Raw genomic sequence first — 13,763 nt, 5'->3', positions numbered from 1 at the left:
CTGCTGCTATGAGGTAGTGTTGTCGAGTGGCTAGAACGGGGCCATGGGTCTCGTTTCTATTTGATTGCTGCTGACTCATCATATATCTTTGAACAAGTCACTTCACCTCTTTGCCTCAGTGTTTACACTCCTGTAAAACATGGATGATACATAGTGCTATAAGACCCCTTGAATGAAAGGTTACTAGGCAAGTGCAATATTTATTAGACTTTGCCCCTCTCTCTCTTGCAAATGGGTGGAATTACACTCTGAGTCAGTGTGTGAATGAGGGAGCTGATCCTACATACCATGCCTGGACTCTGTGTAACTACTGAGGAATGTGGTTTTATGAGTGGAGACGGGAGGAAAATTTAATCCTGCCCATAATACACAGGGCTGGCAGGTGTCCTGTATGGCCTGTCAAACTCACACCTTGGACAGCCTTCTCGCAACTGCCTGCATTTCAGCTGGGTTCTCTGGCATGCATCCATCCAGCTGAGCGGTGGGCAGGCACCCGGCTTGTGGCTGTGCCTCCCGGCCACGTGGGGACATTGTGCAGATATCCATCAGCCCTTTGTGTCTCCGCTCCTGCGGCAGCCAGGAGGGAGTGGTGTAGTGGTGGCCCAAGGTGAGGAGCCCAGTGCTGACCCCAGGCTCCCTCTGCTCCCCAGGGTCTCCCATCACAAGCTGCCAGGCACCTGGGAGAGTAGTTGGGGTTCTTGGGTTTGGGATGAGGAACAAGTGTCCAGGCTGCCTCCTTTTTCTGTCTCCTGCTCCTGCTCCTACTTGGCTGGGAGGAAGAGGAGGTGCCTGCTGCAGGGTGTCTGGCTGAGGGCAGGCTTGAGGAGGGGGCACAATGAAAGAAAAGGGGATGTGGTATTGCCTACCCCAACCACTCAAAAATCATGAGCTAGACCTTAAATCATGAGACTTTAAAAAAAAGGGGGGGGGCCTTTGGGTCTGTGTTTTTAGTTTCTGAACTCCGGCAGCCCATCCCCAGTCTGAGTCAATTCGTGTTGCCGGCTCCCCCACAGGTATTGAGGTAAGGTGATGTTGATCCCCCAAGGCAGAAGCTCTCACCCCCAAATCAATCCTGCCCCCGTTTCCCCCACTTCTCCGCCTCCTCTCTGCTCCTGCAGCTCCAGGGTTGCTTAACCCCCATTTCCCAGGTCAGGGGAGGGGCAGGAGGACTGCAGCGAGGTCCCCTCTGCCGCTTCTCAGGGTGGGTGTTGCAGGGAGGGAGGGGAGAGGTGCTGTCCCCGTTACTCACAGGACAGGGAGGAGAGCTCTTTCTGTTCCCTCTTAGGGTTACAATACATCTGGGTTTTCCAGGATATAGCCTCTTTTTTGAGCCTCTATCTAGGGGAAATTTTTCTAATAACATGAAACATCCAGGGTTTTTGCAGAGTAGAGGCTGCACCTCAGAAAGAGCCCCCACTGGTCCGCTTCCCAATTGGTCCCTGTCCTGCATCAGCATCAGGTCCATTTCCCTGCAACCACAGCTGTTGGATCCTGCCCAGCTTCCAGCCCTGGGGTGGCTGTGACTGACAGCTCTCACTGCGTCCTGGGCAGGGTGTGACACTACCCCCTCCACCCGTGCTGCAGGTCCCTTGCTCTCCCTCCCTCCCACAGTGTCCCAGTCCTCTCCCCTCTTGGCCTCTGTAAGAATGGTGTTGGCTCCTGAGAGCAGAGGAGGGGGAGGCAGGGGCCGTGGAGAAGCCAGCCAGTCAGAGGGTTCCCCCATCTTCCCGACCAGTGCTGTAATGCTCCACAGGGCTGGAGCTTCTGGTGTCCTCACTGGACTGGCTCCATTCAGCTCTGGCTGAAATCTCATGACTTGCAAAGGTGTCCTGAGGGTTGGTGACACTGTAAATGAGGGGAGCATCCCCTGGCCCCCGACACACTTGCTCCTGTGATGTGTAACTTGTAGAGCTGTCTTACCCCTGACAGCCATGAATATAGGCAGGAGGGGAGGAAGAGTCTATAGAGCCTATCATTACTCTCAACATTTCAAGTTGGTAAGGCAGCAGGGATCCTGCCATCTGGGGCTGGGAGGCCTGGCGGGGGGTTGAGAGGAGGAGAGTTGCAGAGCAAATCACCCCACACTACAGCAGCTTTAGTCCTGCAGGACTGGCTGGGCTCAGCTCCCTGTTCAAGGCATTGCGATGCGATATATGGGAACACAGCACATACAGATTTGGCCTGGCTGCAAAGGGCAGCTGAGTTTAGCCAACTCTCCGGGACAAGAGCCACTTCAACCGAGAGAGAGAATTTTGTGGGTCAAAGCAGGACCATCCCATGAAACCTGGGACTCTTGGGAGGTCTGCCCTACCCCTTCCTAGTGTACATCCCTTGATACTGATATTAGGCTTTCAGCCCCTCCTTTTCCCTAGAGTCCTTTTGGCTGTTCACCTTGTGGTGTCTAGATTCAATTATTACCTGTAGACTTTGCACAGCCTGGGATATTTGAAGTATTTGGGGGAACATTGTTCAGTTTCCATGTTGACAGACGCCAGCCTGCCCATGGTATCTGGCTCCGTTTCTGCTGACGCATGTGCAGGCACCCTCCCAGCAGAACAGAGGCTGCCTTTGTGACATTGCTCAAGTAGGCATTCGTTCCTCCCACCCTTGCCCTAAACTCTCAAGAAAATCAAACTGAAAGAAGCTTCTTTGGCCACCACGGGGGAGGGAGGAGTAGAAGTCCACCAAAGCGGCTGGGATGGAAGTGGATATTAAAAGTCCCATCATATAATCAGCACCAGGATGGGATATCCTTGTTTCACATCATAACTAGACAAAAAACAAATCCTGTCTTCAGGGCATAGTATTGTGCCTAATACAAACTTCAGCTATAAATGTATACAAAAACTGGGCTCAGTGCCATAGAAATTAACAATTCCAGATAAAAAGGGGTAAAAGATAATCCCAGAAGGAAGAGTGGGAGCAGAAAGAGTTCAGAGAGAAACCATCTCCCACAAACAGAACTTGAAAACAAGCTGAGCCACTTCAGGCTGGAAGCCCTTTCTCTGATGTTCACATTTCCAAATTGAGCTATTACTTATGGACAGAATCCTGTTGACATACTGGACTGTGGGTTTACACCTGTTTTATCTTCTGCTGGTGTTAGCTACTCAAATACAATGGTGTCAAGAATGGTATAAGACCCCAGATATGACAATCTTCAAAAACTATTTTATTTTAAAAATATTGATCAGACTAGTTGTCAGATATTATTAGAGATCATCAAAAAACAAAAAGTTGACTGAAAAACTTCCATGAGAAAATGTAGTTTTTGTTGACACTGGCATTTCTACAGGAAAATTTTGATGAAATATTTTAATTTTCTTACTGGAAAAGTCTATAGTTGTTTGGAATAACGGTGTAACTGTGTAAATTCAAAACATTTTTTTTTTAAATTTGAATTGATGTTTTGAAATTAAACACATTTTTGGATAATTTAGAAATGAAATTTCTTTCAGTTTTTGGAAACCAAAACAATATGATGGTTTCAGAGCAGCAGCCGTGTTAGTCTGTATTCGCAAAAAGAAAAGGAGTACTTGTGGCACCTTCGAGACTAACCAATTTATTTGAGCATAAGCTTTCGTGAGCTACAGCTCACTTCATAGGATGCATTCAGTGGAAAATACAGTGGGGAGATTTATATACATAGAGAATATGAAACAATGGGTGTTACCATACACACTGTAACCAGAGTGACCAGGTAAGGTGAGCTATTACCAGCAGGAGAGCGGGGTGGGAGGGGAGGAAGGGGGAAACCTTTTGTAGTGATAATCAAGGTGGGCCATTTCCAGCAGTTGACAAGAACCGCTGAGGAACAGTCGGGGGGAGGGGGGAATAAACATGGGGAAATCGTTTTACTTTGTGTAATGACACATCCACTCCCAGTCTTTATTCAAGCCTAAGTTAATTGTATCCAGTTTGCAAATTAATTCCAATTCAGCAGTCTCTCATTGGAGTCTGTTTCTGAAGTTTTTTTGTTGAAGAATTGCCAATTTTAGGTCTGTAATCGAGTAACCAAAGAGATTGAGGTGTTCTCCAGCCGGTTTTTGAATGTTATAATTCTTGACATCTGATTTGTGTCCATTTATTCTTTTACATAGAGACTGTCCAGTTTGACCAAAGTACATGGCAGAGGGGCATTGCTGGCACATGATGGTATATATCACATTGGTAGATGTGCAGGTGAACGAGCCTCTGATAGTGTGGCTGATGTGATTAGGCCCTATGATGGTGTCCCCTGAATAGATATGTGGACACAGTTGGCAACGGGCTTTGTTGCAAGGATAGGTTCCTGAGTAAGTGTTTTTGTTGTGTGGTGTGTGGTTGCTGGTGAGTATTTGCTTCAGGTTGAGGGGCTGTCTGTAGGCAAGGACTGGCTTGTCTCCCAAGATCTGTGAGAGTGATGGGTCATCCTTCAAGATAGGTTGTAGATCCTTGATGATGCGTTGGAGAGGTTTTAGTTCGGGGCTGAAGGTGATGGCTAGTGGCGTTCTGTTATTTTCTTTGTTGGGCCTTCTGGGTAGGTAACTTCTGGGTACTCTTCTGGCTCTGTCAATCTGTTTCTTCACTTCAGCAGGTGGGTACTGTAGTTGTAAGAATGCTTGATAGAGATCTTGTAGGTGTTTGTCTCTGTCTGAGGGGTTGGAGTAAATGCAGTTGTATCAAAGAGCTTGGCTGTAGTCAAACTGGACTGTTTCTATGTAAAAGAATAAATGGACACAAATCAGATGTCAAGAATTATAACATTAAAAAACCAGTTGGAGAACACTTCAATCTCTTTGGTCACTCGATTACAGACCTAAAGTGGCAATTCTTCAACAAAAAAACTTCAAAAAGAGACTCCAAGGAGAGACTGCTGAATTGGAATTAATTTGCAAACTGGATACAATTAATTTAGGCTTGAATAAAGACTGGAAGTGGATGTGTCATAACACAAAATAAAACTATTTCCCCATGTTTATTTCCCCCCCCCCCCCCCCGCTCCTCAGACGTTCCTGTTAACTGCTGGAAATGGCCCACCTTGATTATCACTACAAAAGGTTGCCCCCCCACCCTGCTCTCCTGCTGGTAATAGCTAACCTTACCTGATCACTCTGGTTACAGTCTGTATGGTAACATCCATTGTTTCATGTTCTCTATGTATATAAATCTCCTCACTGTATTTTCCACTGAATGCATCCGATGAAGTGAGCTGTAGTTCACTAAAGCATATGCTCAAATAAATTTGTTAGTCTCGAAGGTGCCACAAGTCCTCCTTTTCTTTTTGCGAAAAAAATAGGAGTTTTCCATTTTCAGGTTTTGGATTTTTTCGGGGGAGGCAATCTGAAAAGGTAAAACTGAAATCTTTTGATTTCCAAAAATTGAAAAACAAAATTCATTTTGATTTAACGTTCCATTTAAAAATGTTTTAAAATTTCTCACAGAAAACAACTTTTTTACTGAGAAAACTCAAATGGGCATTTTCCCCATAATTGTTCATGGGAGAAAAACATTGATTTTTTTTTCCAGCCAAGTCTACTATTTTTGAGAAATAACAAAGAATCCCCAAACCTATCTCTCATTCTGCCTAAGCCTGAGTGCACTGCAGTACAATGCACTCTGCCTTTAATTGTACTCAATGCATCACCTCTTCTTTCAAAGGAGCACAGGCCTACACTGAAAAAAAGGAGTGCCAATCTACCCTGATCAGAGTCCTTACATGGTCCTATAGGTTCTATGGCTTAAGGCACTTGTTGATTGCATCTCTGTTTACACCTTTCTAGTCAGTTTCTGGATTTATAAGGAAATATTGTAATTATTTTCTAATGCTTTTCAGATCACAGCTTTTAAAAACTCTTGGGCCTATCTATGGGCCGAGCACTGCCTATACTTATGCTTAAAACTATGCTGGGGTCAGAGAAGCACTTATCCCAACCATACACCCTGTCTGTGGACGGGACAAAAAAATATGTATGGTCAAAAGTGTGGAGGGAATCAATTTGTTCCCCTGGATGCAGGTCTACAGAAAGTCTCATAAAAACTAGAAAGCAGCTACTAAAAAAAAAAAAGCAGAGACCACCTAATGAAAACTTCCTCTTTGCCTTCCTGCATGTGGCTGGCTATGTTTTTACCGCCAGAAATGAATGCTGTATTTCTCAGATTGGATTTAACCTCCACACCCTGTGAGGTAAGATGATAGGGTTTCATTTATAATGCCAAGGCTGTTCTTCCCATGCAACCCCCAGACCTGTTGCTTATCTCCTGTATGTTTGCAGTCGGTGGAAAAATGGGGGCGCAGCTCGAGACTCCAGGCACAGACAGCCTCCTCCAATATTTTTCTACTCCTTTCAGGCTGGGACCACTGCCAGCTCCACCTCTGGCACAGCTGGAAAAGAAGGCAAATTTAGTAAGGAAATTGACATGATTTTTCATTTCTGACTAAAATGGGAAATGAATGAAAAACTAGCAATAAGCAATATGCCTTGAGCATTTGTGTGGGAACACTGCTTACTGTGACTAATTTTATGGCCATCTGCTGTTATAAAGTGATGCAGTGGTTGTGGCTTACCCCAAAGCAAATCAGAAGGGTTCACAAGGAGGGCTCTGATAAAACTAAGAAGCAGCGATTTATGAGAGACCTGCTATTCTCTTCCATGATTTCCCAACAGAAAGTGGAAGCCCCATCCTTTGAGTCATAGAACAAACAAACAAAAAAACCCACTTAGACTGGACTAATAAATATACCATGGAGAACAGTTCAGTATTGGCAGGTAGGTGGGATAGATCACAGGCTCTCAAAGCACATACCACACCATGCTTGCTGGTCATGTGATTATGACTCTTCTTTCCTATAGTTGCTTGCCTGCCTGTCTGTAGAAATAAGCAGCTAAGGGTCAAGCCTAGTAGGGAATGTTGTAACCACCAATGGGAAAAGAGACAGGAGGTACTTGAGGAAGCAGAAAGGAGTGAGGAACAGGAAAGTAATTCATGAGATCAAAGACCTGCTTTCCTTTCTTAGGCTGTACTCTGTGGAGCCTTTCCTGATGGGCCACATGAAAGCTTTTCTAGAACCAAGGGGGGGAGGGAGGGGAGGATTGAGAGGGGTCATGTGCATGGAAGGGGGGAGGGTGTGTCTCACATGAAGCTGTTCACAGAAGTAAGCTGTCAGAGAATCTGTGCTATAAGCCCAGCATACAACATCATAGGAGATTTAAAGGAAGCTGATTCCTGAGCTGAGGAAAGGTGGAAATACAGCTAAATAGAGTAACTAAAACAGAAGCAGAGCAGGCGAATCATCAATGGCACCCAGTCCACAGGTAGAACCGGAGCCAGTACGGGGACCTGCCTAGGGACTGACAATTCACACAGTGCTGGCCGAGCTGATGATGGAGGGGTGTGCGATTCAGGAACTGGGACCAGCGGATCCGGCAAATGATGCAACGACTTCTTGCTCTTGTGAGCCTTGGAACACACCCCTCCTGGGTGGCCGGAACTCATGGATGGTGCAGTGTCTTTCTTGGGTATGGAAGAAGACTTACTGCCATAATTGTGCGCATCCTTCCATGGTTCATGGCTAGGCCCCAACATGGGATCTATAACGCTGGTATCAGCGGAACTGGACTGGGACTCGGTGGTAGGAGGTGCACTCCTGGACTGCTCACGCCGATGTCCAGAGGGGGTCCCTTGGCCAGGATCTGATTGAGGCCTCATGGCAACCTCCATGAGGTGCTTCTTAAGGTGTAGGGCAGGGAAGGAGAGGCAGATACTACACCTGGATGTGATGTGGGCTTCCCCCAAGCAGTACAGACAGCGTTGATGCTAGTCAATGAGTGAAAAAGAGCAAGGACATCAGGGCAGGAAGCGCAGACCTTGAATCTTGTCGTCATAATCCAGTACCCAGACAAGTTCTAGGGGAGGGATGATTCGGGGGGGGAACCACTGAAGTGACATCCCAAAATCCTTAATCCTACAAAGATTACTATGAACACTAAAGCTACCACAAAATCAGTAAAATCCTAATTATGTACAAGAACAAAAACAGTTTTTCTGGAAAGTTTGGAAAGTGTGTCACCAAGGATGAGAGAAAAGCAAAAGCTCTGACTCAGACTATGCAGCAGTGAGAAGGAACTGAAGATGTGGTCGGTCCACCCTACCCTTTATCACCTCTGGTGAAACCATGAAGCAATGCAAGGGCACATTCGTGGCCCTACAGACACTACAGAAAAGGTCCAACTCCAGCCACATGGCACATGCACATAACCCTCAGTGGAATACAATAGGGACCATCACTTGAAGAGCTATCAAAATCAGATGGGCCATCAAGGAACATCACAGTATGAAGGATTGGTTAATGGCTATCGCACCTTGGAAATGCTATGTGCAAGGAAGCTCATCCTATGCATTTGGAGGCTTAACAAAGGAAATAAAATAAAGACATCAGGAAAATTTCCCATCCCTTTGCTGGGTGAACTCTCAGGGCCAGAGATTCTAACCTGACGCAAAGATCCCCAAAAGTTACCCCCTGGATCTGCCCTGAAAGACATCTTGAATTGATAGACTAACACATCTGTCATCTTTAGGAATCACAGATGTGTTTGCTTGCTATAACCTGTAAATAACATTTTATTTTTCCGAGTTAATAAACCTTTGTTAGTTTATTACAGGAGTGGCTACACAGGTGTTGTTTTCGTGTGAGATCTAAGATTCAGATTGGTCTGGGGTAAGGGAACGGTGAGACTATTATAGTGATTCAGGAGTTCACATTTGTTACTGGCTTGGGGAAATCTAATTATAGAACATACCATCAGTGTGGGGTGTCTGCCCTGTGGTAGGCACTCATCGTTGTGAGCCATTCCAGGCAGAGTGACACTGCCAATCCCTAAAAATGCCCAGGCATGAGAGACGTTGTTTTCTATCTCAAAATACTTGATCTGTTAGAGATTTTAAAAAGAGGAAAAAACGGATTAAAGCTTAAAATTTGCTTGCCTTTATAAATTGCTGCTTTCCGACACAATATGTGACCTTGTGCATTCATACAATGTATCGTCTTGGAAATGTTTGTGATAAACTTATCTTCCCTTGGCCAAGAGAAGGAGAAGGGGAAAGGGAGGAAAAGGCTCAGAGACTGTCAAAGTTTATTTACTTTAAATGTTCATTCTTTCAAAAACCACAAGACCTAGGACTAAGAGGTCAGTGACCACTTCCAAAAGCTATTACGTGTGGACTTCATGCAGTAATCACCCAGGCTCTTCTTTAAAGAGGGATATTACTGCTGTGAAAGGCCCCTGTCTTTCTCTTTCAGCTCCCATCAATATGTTCCCCTTGCCTGTGCATCCTAATTTCCCTTTCCTCTGCTGTGCTGCATTTATCCTATCCTATAACAATTCCTGTAACCACATAAGTATCAGAGTAGCAGCTGTGTTAGTCTGTATTCGCAAAAAGAAAAGGAGGACTTGTGGCACCTTAGAGACTAACCAATTTATTTGAGCATAAGCTTTCGTGAGCTACAGCTCACAAAATGCATCCAAAGTGATGTATTTCATGAGCTGTAGCTCACGAAAGCTTATGCTCAAATAAATTGGTTAGTCTCTAAGGTGCCACAAGTCCTCCTGTTCTTTTTCTGCATAAGTATGCCGTGCTTGTCCCTATGCAGGGTAGTTGTAGCCATGTTGGTCCCAAGATATAAGAGAAACAGCTTGGTGAGGTACTATCTTTTATTGGACCAACTTCTGTTGATGAGAGAGACGAGCTTTCAAGCCACCCAGAGCTTCTTCAGGTCTCAGAAAGTACTCTGAGCATCACAGCTAAATGCTGTGGACCAGATTGTTTAGCACAAGTAAATAACCCATATTGTGAGGGACCATTCAAGATGGAATGGCCCGTTAGCACCTCTGCAGTCAGAGGACAAAAATAGAGGGTTAGTGGGTTACAGATTTTTGTAACACACACTAATTTTTGTGACCCACTCACAGCCTCTTTTCAAATAAATTGGTTAGTCTCTAAGGTGCCACAAGTACTCCTTTTCTTTCAACAGAAGTTGATCTCCTAAAAGATGCTACCTCACCCATCTTGTCTTTAGTAACTGTCCCTATTATGCAGCCCACCATGGCCACTTGGCATTGCACACTGACAGCAGAGCCCATACTTGGATTCTCCTGTTCTAAAAGCACAGGATCTTACTGCTTGAATCAGAGGCTACTCTCTGTTAGCAATATGCAGCCCATGCCACACAGCTGAACAGTTTTGGGGTTCTCTCCATTAAGGACACCAATGCACATACATGTTATTTTATCCATTGTGGGTTTGATTCTGGCAGTCTCATGATTAAGAAAAGATAGCATAGACATATTCTGACTTTTTGGACCCTATGTACACCGGGCCAGCAACTGAGTTAAGGGCACATCTAATCGTTTGCCAGTGGGTCTGGTGTTACCTGAAATGGCTTTCACAGAAGGGCCTTGCCTATTTTGAGTGAATTTGCTTCTTTTTCAGCCCCACTTGCCCTTGCTCCATCCCCCTGCAGCCCCCGTCTGCCACCAAACCTGAACTCCTCACCACCTCTCTTTCACAGGGCTCCCTCCTCCCACCACCTCAGCCCCAACCTGGTTTAAAGCACAGTTCCCCTTCTGGAGTGTAGATGAGACCTACTTCTATTTTAAGAATCATGCTAAAGCTCAAGAAAGGGGTACATTGAACTACCTTGTATTCAGCTCTGCTGACATAATTGCAGTTGTAGTGTGGATGGGATCTAAATTGGTGTCTTTGTAGCACAAAATAGGCAGCTAAATTGTCACCTGCACAAACAAACCTTTGGCTCCAAATCAGCAATTCAACAAAGGAAAAGAAAATGAACGGAGCAAAATGTGCCTGCTTATTCATTGAAGACAGGATGACCTAGAGAATGAAAACAAAGAGAAGGGATGAGAGTCAGAAGCAGCCAGCGTAACCCAGTCAATTTGCATTGCGAGCTTTTATGCTATGAAATACTGGTGGTAAGATTCTGTACGATGCTTGAAAACCCCACCGATACTTCCCCTCCGTATTGCATTTATTTCTTATACATGCCAATGTAACAGGACCTTTAGGGATCCCTTGGATGGATGTCAGGAATTGTTTGTGGTCTGTGCTACGTAAGACACTAAATTTAATCCTCAGGGTGAAATGAAAACGATATCAAGCCCGCATTCCTGTGCTGAATGTCTCCACTAACCAGACTTCTAATGAAAGGCTGAGTTGTATGCTCTTCATAGAGGATGTACCTTCCTTTTGCAGGGAATCAGCACAGTTAGAGTCCGTTGGAAGGGGGTTCCAGTGGGTTAGCCAGTTATCTCTCATGCTTCATGGCAGAACAGAGTTCAGTATCCCTAAATAAGGAGTTTATAATTCAAATAGTGTCTTATTTATTTAACGAAAACACTTATAACTTCCACAGATTAGGTCAGGTTGCCTGTGACTGGGGAAGAGAGAGGGTGCAGGGTAGACTGGGAACAGGGCAGACTGACTGAGGAGAGGCTACCTGAAGGGAGGGGAGTTCTGGGACAGGAACAGAAAGCAGCAGTAGCATGAAGATAGTGGTTCCTGAGGAGCTTCATATCAGGTTCAGCATGAAGTGGCCAAATAGGAGTGAGCCAGAGGAAGCAGCAGCAGCTGGGAAGGGTGGGGAGGAGCCTGGAGAACACCTGTAAAGGAGACGAGGAACAGGAGGAAGTAGCTGGGAAGGGCACAAAAGAAACCCTGAGTAGGGAGAAAGTAAGGCAACTGGGAGCCATTGAGGAAAGGACCCTTATTCCCACCACTACTTCCCAAAACAAAACATCAAATTATCTCCTTCCCTGCAGCCACTTCCTTCTCACCTGCCTTGCCTCTCACTGGTGTGGGGTGGAAACTTTCTTAGGCCAGGTCTAGAGTCTAGGTAGAGTCTGGAAACAAGCAGACTTGGGGTCCAGGAAGTGTAGCACAGGCTCCGCTTCCTCAGACTGAGGTGGTATGGGACTTGGAGGAGTGAGGAGCATGTCAGGCTGTCTCCCTGTGAGTGACCCCTCCCCAACTCACAACCCCTTGCAACCATGGGTTCTCTCTGAGATGGCCCTGACCATGAGGGTGCAACCTTAGCCTTGATTAACTCCAGTGATCTTGGCAGGTTTTTCCAACAGGTAAAATTGTTCTTAAGTATTTCCTAATAGGCAAACTCCATTTTTCTAACTGAAGTTTATTTTAATTACCATTTCCTGACCTTGTTAGAAAGGGGAAATAATTGGTTCCTGTCCTCATTCTTATAATTATATCTTTCAGTTTCTGGCTGCCCAGGGCCTGGAGTGGTCGGGACACCATAACAATAAGGAACTAAAAACAGAACTCATCAAAACAAAGCAGCATGGTTGAATACAGATCCCAGATCAGGAACAAGAAACCCTTCAAGCTCCAACCCTCTGTTCTCCAACATACAATGTGGATGACCCAGCTTCTTAAAAGAAAATAAGATGTCTTGTACCCAGTTCTGACAGATAGCTGTGAGGTCCTGTTGTGTAGCTTTAACGTTCATTAATGTATGTGTAGGCAAATATCAAGTTTGCCCCCAGTATATTTCAGTCTGTCTAAGGCTAGGTCCCCGCTGGTTAAGTGATTGAGGGTTAGTCAGTAAGCAGTTGCATAACTGACTTTAATATAACCATATGGTTGACATAAGCACTCTGCTGTTAGGTCTTTCATCCGCTCTGGTGCTGTATGTGGCTGGGATACGGAACACAACTATCTGGGTGCATTTCCTGAGATTGATAGTGCTACAACTCGCTGTGTTGCTCTCTGTTCTCATTCACAGGGTGTTGTGGGGCAACTTGTCTGCCCAGTCAGGAGATTGAGAGAGAAAATCAACTAGGTACAGGAAATTCATTTCCTGGCAGGACCCAACTGGTGTGGTGGTGTGCTGTTACGTGTCAAAGGTCTGGCTCCTCCTTGCCCCAGTAACCCAGACCAACGGCTGCAGCTTTCAATGGAGGCAATGGGTTTTTTTTGTGCCTTCACAGAGAGATGCCAAGAGATGGTGGAAGGTGTTTCAGAGGCTGCTTTTAGACCAGAGAAGATGGAGGCAGCAGGAGCACAACAATAAGAGATGGGGACCATGAACAGATGGACTGAGCAGAGGCAGGTTCCCATGGCAGATGCTCCCAATGCAGACCACCTCTTCTGAACCAGGAGCACAAGCACACAGTAGCGGGACTGCATTCTGATGAAAACATGGGATGCGCAGCAGTGGGGCCCGAACTTTTGCATATGAAAAGCCACTCTCTTTGGAGCTGTGTAAGGAGCTTGCCCCAGCCCTGGAGCAGCAGAACTTCCAGATGCAAGAGCGGCAGCCACTAACAATCCAGAATTGTGTTGCTACCTCCCTGTGGAAGTTGGCAACCCCAGACTGTTACAGATCTGCCAGTAATCAGTTCAGGGTAGATGAATCCATGGTGCTGGAGGTTTTCAAGGCAATTAATGCTGTGCTTTCCCCTGGGGTGGAAAAAATGGAAATAATCCTGAAATAATTTTGGGGTTTGAACAGATGTGATTCCCAAACTATGTAGCGTGATTGATGGGACTCATATATATCCATCCTATGCTCACCATGTCAAGGAATTAAGTACATTAACAGGAAAGGATACTATTCCTTCATTATGCAGATCCTTGTAGATTACTGCACCATATTCATGGACACCTACATTGGATGCATAAGGATCCATGATCTTCTGGAAGTCTGGACTGTTTCAACAAGGAGACCCTACCATGTGGATTCACCCCCA

General features: G+C 45.6%; 1 long non-coding RNA gene across 1 annotated transcript; it reads right to left on the bottom strand.

Annotated features, from left to right (window-relative positions):
* Positions 1 to 5,991: 5,991 nt before the first annotated feature.
* On the bottom strand, positions 5,992 to 10,874 carry LOC311517498. Its single transcript, XR_014710725.1, has 3 exons — positions 10,787 to 10,874; positions 8,781 to 8,909; positions 5,992 to 6,364 (listed from the first exon to the last, which is right to left on the bottom strand). It is a non-coding gene; the product is annotated as an uncharacterized lncRNA (long non-coding RNA).
* Between the last annotated feature and the right edge of the window lie 2,889 nt (positions 10,875 to 13,763).

Source organism: Lepidochelys olivacea, assembly GCF_965140295.1.
Source record: "Lepidochelys olivacea isolate rLepOli2 genome assembly, chromosome: 3".
In the NCBI taxonomy this organism is placed as follows: domain Eukaryota; kingdom Metazoa; phylum Chordata; order Testudines; family Cheloniidae; genus Lepidochelys; species Lepidochelys olivacea.
Note: the sequence above shows the minus strand (reverse complement) of the source record. Positions and strands in the feature narration are given on the sequence as shown.